General features: G+C 44.0%; 1 long non-coding RNA gene across 1 annotated transcript; it reads left to right on the top strand.

The window, feature by feature from the left end:
• The first annotated feature begins 643 nt into the window (after positions 1-643).
• Positions 644-2,819, top strand: LOC107208508. The gene is made up of 2 exons (XR_001523229.3): positions 644-1,124; positions 2,587-2,819. It is a non-coding gene; the product is annotated as an uncharacterized LOC107208508 (long non-coding RNA).
• Positions 2,820-9,406: the final 6,587 nt, after the last annotated feature.

The following is a 9,406-nucleotide window of genomic DNA, read 5'->3' as shown; positions in this document are numbered from 1 at the left end:
CCGCCCTGCCCCGCCCGGGGGGAGCCTGAGGGAGCCCGGGGCCCGGCCCCTCACGGCCCCTCACGGCAGCAGGCCCGCGGAGCCCCGCAGGGACACGGGGAAGCGGAGCAGGCTCGGGGCGGGCTCGGCGCTGCCCGTAACGGAGCTCCAGGGGGTGTGCGGGATGAACGGGAACGCAGCGGCAATTTCACAGAACGGGTCCAAGCGCCCTGCTCAGGCAGGGACATCCCAGAGCACATGGCACAGGATTGTGTCCAGACGGGTCTGGAATATCCCCAGTGAGGAGACTCCAGAGCCCTTCTGGACAATCTATCACCCGTACAGTGAAGAAGTTCTGCTTCCTGTACAGGGGGAATGGCTGAGATCAATCCCGTTCCTCTGGTGTCATTGCTGGGCCCCGGAGCAGAGCCTGGGCCCTGCTCTGCTCCTCCTGCACCCAGGGACATCCAGGGACAGCCAGGGACAGGGGGACAAGCAGGGACAGCCAGGGCTGAGGCCCCTCTCAGCTGGGGCTCCTCTCCAGGCTGAGCAGCCCCAGCTCCTTCAGCCTCTCCTGGGCACGGAGATGCTCCAGGCCCTTCCTCAGCTCAGGAGCTCCTGTCCCTGCTGTGCTGAGGATCCAGAGCTGGACACACACTCCAGAGGTGCCTCCAGGGCTGGGCACAGGGGCAGGATCCCTCCCTGACCGGCTGGGAATGCTGTGCCCGAAGATCCCACTGGCCTCTTGTCCCCCAGGACTCTGCTGGCTTGGGGACAGCTCTTTGTCCACCAGCACCCTCAGGCCCTTCTCCTCACTTCATCCCCACAGAAATGCATCTCCAGACAGATTTTTGGGAAGGATTTGAGTGCTCTGGAGAAGAGTTCGGGCTCTCTTGTGAGGGGGATTGCCCCAGGATCCATGCTGATGGAAGCCAAGGCCAGGACACTGTCCCTCACCCAGCAGGAATCATTCCCCAGATCCCCATCAGTGCCACCTTCCTGGGATCCAGATCCACCTGGAGAGACTGAAATACAAAACAGCAACAAAATAAAGCAGATCCCACAGAATCCATTAGGCTGGAAAAGACCTCTGAGATCATCCTATAATCCCAAGTGAAGCCAAGAACTCCTCTGGAGATCAGCAGGTAAAATGGCCCAGAGTGGTCTTGTCCCATTTTTATTCCTCAGCAGGAATGTGGCAAACTAATTAAAATCCATGAAAATGGGGAAAACAGCACCTGGATGCTGTTCTGGTGACACAGGGGACAGGCACAGGGCTGTGACCCACCATAAAAAGGAGCCCAGCATCACAACAGAAGGACAATATTTCATGGAATCTCTATAAAATAAATTTCCCCTTCCATGAAGTCTCTGTCTATAAAAACATTTCACTCAGTCAGCACCTACTTTAAAAAAATAAAATAGGTTGTTCTCTTGGAAAATTCATTTTTCCTCTAGCATAGTTCCTTGCAATGTCATTTACAACACAGTAAATTTAGCTCTTAATGTTGTCAGCATTGCTATAAATGAGTGAAGAATAATTTAAATATTTGTAGCCATTTTTAGACACGAGGCCAACCACAAATAACAGACAAAAGAGAATCCAGACCTGAAACATAAAGAGTCTCAAAAAGGAAATTGGAAGAACTCTTGGAGTTAAATTGGGTGTATGTAACTATTCTTATCAAGAAAATCTAATTCTGATGGATAATTCTTGACCAGGTTCAAGGTGCCACTTTAATTATCAGTTACAGATTAAAAAACTCCACCAAATAAATTATTTTAGAAATTGCTTTAGCCCAAACCAAAACAAGTAAAGAACACAAAGTATCTCGGCCTTTCATTACTTCTCAAATGAATTTTAAAAGTCCAGTTATCAAAGGGATTTTTGGTTTATTATTTCAAAACTGACAGCTGACAAGTTTCTGTTCAAGGGCTCCTTTTCCCTATTTTTTTTCTCAAACAGGTAATGCTTCTCCTTTTTCAATATTCACATTATTTTTAATAAATAAAATAATTGGAAATGAGAGGTGTGAAGGGTTCATCAATTATGGGATGTAAATAATTCTGGGATCATGAAAAAGGAACACTTTTCTCCTAGGAAGACTGAAAAATGTAATATCTCCTCAAAAATTATCACCAGATCAATCTGTTACAGCAGAAATTATGGATCTGCTCAAACATCATAAAATTTAGTGATGCTAATGAAGGAATTCAAGCAGAGTAATTAATTTTACCATTAATTTTCCAGTTTGAAGGTGGACACTGCTTCACCTGGAACCAATGCTCATTAATTCTACCTACAGTGATTATCTCCTCAAAAATTGCCTTTTTCTGGTCTCTTTTTGATGGGCTGCAGGTGTCCCTGGATCTGAGTCATTCAAATTTAAAGTCCATTGCTGAAAGAATTCAGAAATGAATAGTTTGATATTAATGGCACAAACAAAATTCCTGCAGTTAATAGCACCAGAGAAACTCTAGAAAATAGGAATATATTGAAAGAATATATAAAATATCAGAGAAATATAAGTTTTTTTTTCTTGGTTAGAGATAGATATTTAAAATATTGTATTTTGTAGGTCAAAGTATTCATTCTTTTCCCCCCAGTGCTCATGTCCAGGTGATATCAGCCTCCCAAAAAAAGAGCTGTTCCAGGAGGAAGAGGATGCTGAGCCAAGGCATGCAAGTATTTCCTTAAGGAATTTCCTCCTGTTGATTACAGTTTTCCATGAAATATTTACATGGCTACAGCTTCAGTTATGCTGCTGCCCTGATGCTGTCACACTGATAAACTGCTTTGTAATAATTAAATTTAGTTCATTAAATTCCTTGCTAATTAAGAGTCATGTACCCAACCCCAGCAGTTGCATTTGTAGCTCTCCTAAAAAGATAATTTCTCTCTGCTTCTGCTGCTTTGAAGTCATACCAATCATCTATATGTTATAATTTTTATGGAATGAGTGTGAATTAGAATTGGAATTCCAAGCATTCTTTTGGAACTACAGGTGCAGTCTGGCATCATTGTCCAGGCTGGGCTGGCAGGAGGTGTTCCTGCCCATGGCAGGGTGGAATGAAATGGGATTTAAGGTCCTTCCCAACACAAAACAGTCCAGGATTCTGGGATTTTCTGGGATTCTACATCCAAAAGTACAAATTCTTATCTGTGAAAGCCAAGACTGGGAACATCTGCTGGATACAAGACCCACCTGATATTCCCAGGGATTTGAGGTACTGGGAATGTATCCATGAGCTCTTTAGGTAAGTGATGGCTTAATGAAAAATTAAACAATTAAATATTTCCTGCAGGGGGGCGTGGAACCCATCAGCTGCTGCTTATTCCATAAAAATAAACAAAATAAATAAAAATAATGGATTCCCATCACCACTTCAGGTCAACAACACAAACAATGCCATTCCCTTTTGTCCCTGCTCCAGCTGCTCCTGTTTCATTAAGACACTGAGATTTTCAATCTGAAAGATGCAAATCTCATTTTCAACACCAATAATTAGTTTGGTGATGATCACCCACATCACCTCACGATACAAACTGTGTCCAAAATACACCAGAGGTGCCAAAAGGAGTTCCTTCATCCTTTTTTCCCTACAAATTCCAATACTTTTGGCATTCTCAGTGTGCCATTCCATGACATGCCCAAACTTGGGATGTTTCTTTCCTCCTGCTCTTCCATCCTGGCACAAAAACTTCTTTGCTAAACATTTGAAGAGGAACCTGCTGGCTGTGAATTTGCTGCTCCCGAGTTTGGGAATGATGGATTATCTCAGGATCAGCCTGGTAGAGAGCAGCTTCTCCTTGCTTCCACTCTTTTAACTCGGGGAGAGTCCAGAGCTGTGACTTACAAAGTAACTCCTGCAAGGAAATCATGACTGGGCTCTGCTGTAAGGGGCTATTTTGAGACCTGTGGTCTCTCTCTGCAGAATTTCAAACCTTTGTTGCTCCATGCATCGTTGGCAGAGCTGTGGGGTTGTGTTTAAAGACAGCAAAAATAAAATAAAATAAATTAAAAAAAATAAATCTTAAAATAAACACCACAAAGCAAAGCCAAGTTCTTGAATAATAACTGAGAACAAAGGAAAGTGGGATCAAACAAATACAATCCTCCTCAATAAATGGCCCAGATATTCAGAGCAGCACTTTGTCCTGAATCGATGCCCTCCCTGCTTTAAATCACCATTCTTCCCACACATGCTTTACTTTTCCTCATTCAGCTTCAAATTTACTTATTAGTTATTGGCACCACGTGCATTTTGGAAATTTTAGTATTAAAAAAAACATCCAAATGTTCCTTGGATTCCTGGCAAAAGCAGGTCCAGCCCCACATTCCTACCAGGAGTGTTTTTACTGGCCAGCCCATGAATGTGCTGCACATGGGAATTCCAAAGAATTCAGTCTCAGATTCCCTAAAAGCACCAATTTTCTAGGAACTGGAAACTGAGAATTCACAGGGAATTACAAAATCATTTACCACCAAAAAATTGGGAAATCACAATGCATTCCATAGGGTAAATCCATACATCTCCATTACTGCTCCTTGGGTCTGGCTAATTAAAAACCTGGAGGAAATTTGCTGTGATTAACTGAGGATTTGGGATGGACCAGGAGGGAGCAGGCATGGGACCAGCAATTTGTTTGAAGATAAACCCATCCATGATTTCTCCCTGCCAGCAGAGCCTGGAATTTCCCCCCAAACAATATTTTGTCCTTAAAAACTTGTTACAAGTGGAAAAAAAACCAACTTGTTCAAGGTGGAAAATTGGCCTAAAGGAGCTAACACAAGAGAAACATTCCCAAAAAAATGATGAGGCTTTCAAATGTTCTGCTGTGCAGTTCCAAAAGGTTTCCATAGGAACTGTCACCCAACGTGCTGTGCCTGATTTCTCCATGTTCAGAGTGAAAAAAATCCATCCCCTTCCTGGTTTTCTAGTTCCCTGGCTGAGATTTTTTTTTGCCTTCTGGAGATTTCCTAGGTCCAGATGTAACAAAAATAAACGATTAAGGAGGCTGTTATTATTATTTTGCAGCAATTAGATCATGTTAATTACTCAACCTTTAATCCTGCATGTGATTTGCATGAATTATGCCAAGAGAATGGATATTAGGAGCAACTTCATGCAAGTGTCAGAATGTTGGAGAAGTGAAAAGGAGGATATTAAACTCTCTGACTGCATTCCCAGTTTCCTGCTGCTGGTGCCAGCCCATCTCAGGCTGTCTGCCCAATTTCATTACCTTGGTGCAATGGAAGAGTTTTAAAATTGGAAAAATCCAGCAGTGTTGGCCTAACTGGAAGTCTGTCCAAACCTGGAGGTCTGATGGTTCACCTGGATTTTAGGAAAGACCACCAGTTTTGTCAGGACCTTGCCAACACCTTCCTGCACATTTTTTTCCTGCCAAGTGGCTGTGGAAAGTGCTGAGTTGGCAGTGTTGGAGGCTGTTCCCTTTCTCCATGGAGTTGTTCCAGAGGCAGATGAAGGTGGGGTGGAAGGATTCCTTCAGCCCTGTGACCTTGGCCAGCAGATTCCCTTCCCTGCTGTCACTGCTGTTGTCCCAGGAGGGGCAATCCCAGCCACTTGACCTGGTGGATTTGCCAGCTCCCAAAGCCTCCAACAAACCAGAGCAAAGCAGGATTGCCCCTTCCCAGGGACAGAAACGAGCCCAGGGATCATTTTTTCCACAGGATTTAGAAAGAGGCCACTCTGAGCTGAAGAAAACCTCCAGATCCAAGACTCGTTCTGCCTCTGCCATCACATTCCTGCTGATCCAAAGGGGTTTCAGTGATCCCATGGGATCTTCTCCCGAGGAGGAACCAGCAGTCTGAGCAAGGGCTGGCACTCACCCCAGCTGTGTCTGGCACTTCACTAACGAGGCAGGGCTTGGAGAACTTCACTCTTGGACTGCAGTGTCCAAATTCCACCGCAGCCTTGGCTCCGGGAACGCCGGCCCTTCTGGGCCAAGGTCCTTCCGTGCTCAGCTCAGAGCACAAAGCACAAAATCATCACCTCTCATCAGCCCAAGGGCTGCCAGGCAGGAATATCAAATATTCTGTGGCACTGATGCTCCTTTTTCCCACTTAGGCTCCCTGGCAAAGGGGGGTTTGTACAGCAAAACAATCCAATGGTTCCCCAGTTAACTGCTGCAGGAATTAATATTCCAAACATCGCTGACAGCCCAGAGCAGGCTCCTTTGAAAAGCCCAGCCATAGCTGGGAATCTCTTTTACAAACAACTGAAATGGGCAGCCAAGAGCTGGGAACGCTGCAAATTAATCCTGGAACTCACCAACAGCCTTTTGGATCACCTGAACTCTCTTAGATCCAGGACTTCTGCATCCTAGTTTTTTCTCCTTTTCCATATTTGCTGCCAGCTTGCTCCCAGTTTTATCCCTGACAAATCCACTTTCTGTCCTCTTGCCCATTTCTGGGTCACTTGACAGAATAAAGCCTTTGAGAGATGTCCCTTTGCCCAGTTATAGTCACAAGTCCTGCTGCATGTGAATGTCTCCCGAATTCCCATCCATCCTCCCTTCCCTGCCCTTGCCAAGGGCAAGGATAAAGATAATATTTCATGGCTTAAGTGGCCTTATAAAATGGTCATGGGTAAATTGTACCAGGCCTTGCAAAACACACTTTTTAGCCAGGCAATAGCATAAATAAATGAAAAAAAAAAAAATCTTAATGCATTTTCAATCAATATATTCTGCTCATAAAAATGCTTCTCCATGGTTCCTTGGATATAGGAAAATCCATACACTTGGCAAATCTCAAACACCCCAAGCATCGAGTCAGTTTAACATTCATGAACACAAACTAAAGGCAATGCTCATTTTCACTTTAAAAGAACATTTTTTGTTGTTGGGAGAATGGAAGAAAACCTACAGAAAATTAAAACTATGTTGGGAAAATGAAATAAGTGGAAAATTAATGGCCATAAAGTGTTATCAGTTCTAGGGAAGGAGGATCCAGGGTTTAACTGCTCCTTTTATGATCTTGCTCCTCAGTCAACACAGTAAAATAATTCTGGGGAGGGAAGGCCATGGCACAACTCAAGGCAATAAAAATGAAGAGCTCTCATGCAGCTCCTGCCAAACCCCAATCACATCCATTATCAGCAGTGCTATCTTCCCCAGCATCCCGTTTATTCCTGCTGGGACAAGGTCAGTGCCAGCACTGGGAGCTGGGATTTGACACACCTGGAAATCAGAGTTTTCCCTGTAATTACTTTTCACCTCAAGCTCGGGCTTTCCCCATCATTTCAAGTTAAGCAGGGTTGTGCAGACCCCTCAAATCAAGAACAGTTTGTATGTCCCAGGAGAAAAGAGGTGAAACAGCAGTGAGGAGAAGCTCTTGAAAAGCTTTTAAGGCAGCAGGACAAGATTGCTGGATTTCCCAGAGCTGTTCCAAGAGGTTCTGGAAGCTCCTGTGTTCCTGGCAGAGCTGCAAGAGAAGCCTGAAAGCACCTTTTGCTGGCAGGGAAAGTGAGGAAACACCAAAAAACCTCTCCCCTGAAGTGATGTTGGAGTTCAAGTGATGAACATGATGACTTTTTCCAACTTTTCCAATTTGTTAATGATATTTCTGACACATTTTATCAAAAATAGTTTGTCCCACAGTACCCAAGCACCAGCATTGGATTCCAAACTGGAAATGAATCCCAGCCTGGTTGATACCCAGGGCATCAGCTCTGAGAGCACAAAGCAGAGGCTCAGTGGATTCCTGCACTGCCTGCTCAGCAAAAATCCTCCACCAAATCCCCCACAAACACAGCACAACAGCAAATCCAGAGCAACTGAGGTTTCAGGAGAGGAACAGGAAAATAAAACCCTGAAATTATTTGCTTTGGTGATTCAAGCAGTGACTGATCACTTCCAGATATGGTCATTTCCCAAACAATGACCAACCAGCTGAAAAAGGCTTTAAAACTTCCATCAATACCGTCATTTATATTCCATGTTTGGATTCCTCAAGGTTGTTGATGAAACTGGAGGAACTGGAGTGAATTTTCAGTCCTGTTCAGCCAGAGAAGGAAACTGAGGCAGAATCATTTCAGTGCAGCCACTTCTCCACAGATCTATACTTATATACAGTTTATTTCACTAGAGATTTTAATTTTATACATAGTATAAAGGGGTATCCTGGTATCACACATAGAGTTATTTTACTGTACTGTTTAAGAACCAATTTTTTACATAATACAGTATTAAGTACCATATTAATTAAAACAAGTGAATTTTTTTTTTTAAAAAAACCTACATATAAATGGATGTTTACCATATGCACAGTGCAAGAACAGCTTGATATCATTGTAATCACAAAATGTGAATCTAAAATACAACACTGTGATTGAAAACTAACTGATAATTACGATGTCCTGCGTTGTAGACATTGATTAATCTTTGTTTGAATTACCAAGCAAGGTTAAAATTCCAGACAAACAGCAGCAGCTTCTCATTATGGTTTCAAGGTTTCTCCCACAGTAACCCAAGTTTTACAAAACACTGGTTTATCCCTACCTGTGGTCTAAGGAAACAGAAGAATGGCACAGATTCCATTTGGGAATATCTGGTAACTAATGCTAAAGAACTTCTTTATTACTTCCACACAGGAAGCCTTTAAGGATGAGCAAAGAGATAAAGATGGAGAAGTTTCTGAGCAGAATTCTCTGAATTTCAGTATCAGAGTACAGGATTTCTCCTCTGCAAATAGGAAGACATTACTGGAATAGAAATCAGGCTGTAATATTTACAGGAAACAAGTATGGAAAAGAAAGCAATCCTAATGTAAACACCGAGGCAGAGAGGGCTTCTTCATTTTCCCTTTGCAGAGTGGGGCGCTGGGTGAAGCTCAGCTCCTCAGGAACAGCTGTTTTCCCAGGAAGAGCCCCTTCCCCAGCACAGAATGCACGTGGTACTCGTTGAGAATCCCTAACAGGTTTTCTCCCCTCCCTCCCCCCAAAGTTTCAAGTTCAATAAATAGTAGAAAAATAATCCTTTACTTAAAAATCTTGAGATGCATTGTCCCAGGTCCTGCACAGCAACGTGGGAGCTTTCCACCTGCAGAGAAGCCTTCCCTGCTCTGCCTGGCACTTCTGGGCTCTCCAGCTGCAGATTCCTGCTCTTCCAGTTAAGGAAACCAAATCATCTCTGGCTCTTTAAGCTCTCTCTGTGCTCTTGGCTCAGCACAACAAACTCCAGCTGCTGGATAAACTCCCATCCCTGTTCCTGGAGCTCTAACGTGCCTCCTGCTCCATCTGTCTCCGTGTTTTGGCAGGTCCATTCGTCAAGCACGTTCCCAGCCCAAAAATTTTGTCAAAATGCAAAGCTCTGATGCCTCAGTTTGGTGGGGAAGGCTGTGAGGTTGTCCCTGGGGAGCAGCACAGTCCCTGTGGCTCTGGAGTGGTGTCCTCAGTGCACGGT

The sequence above is a fragment of the Parus major genome, chromosome 8 (assembly GCF_001522545.3).
Source record: "Parus major isolate Abel chromosome 8, Parus_major1.1, whole genome shotgun sequence".
Lineage (NCBI taxonomy): Eukaryota > Metazoa > Chordata > Aves > Passeriformes > Paridae > Parus > Parus major.
Note: the sequence above shows the minus strand (reverse complement) of the source record. Positions and strands in the feature narration are given on the sequence as shown.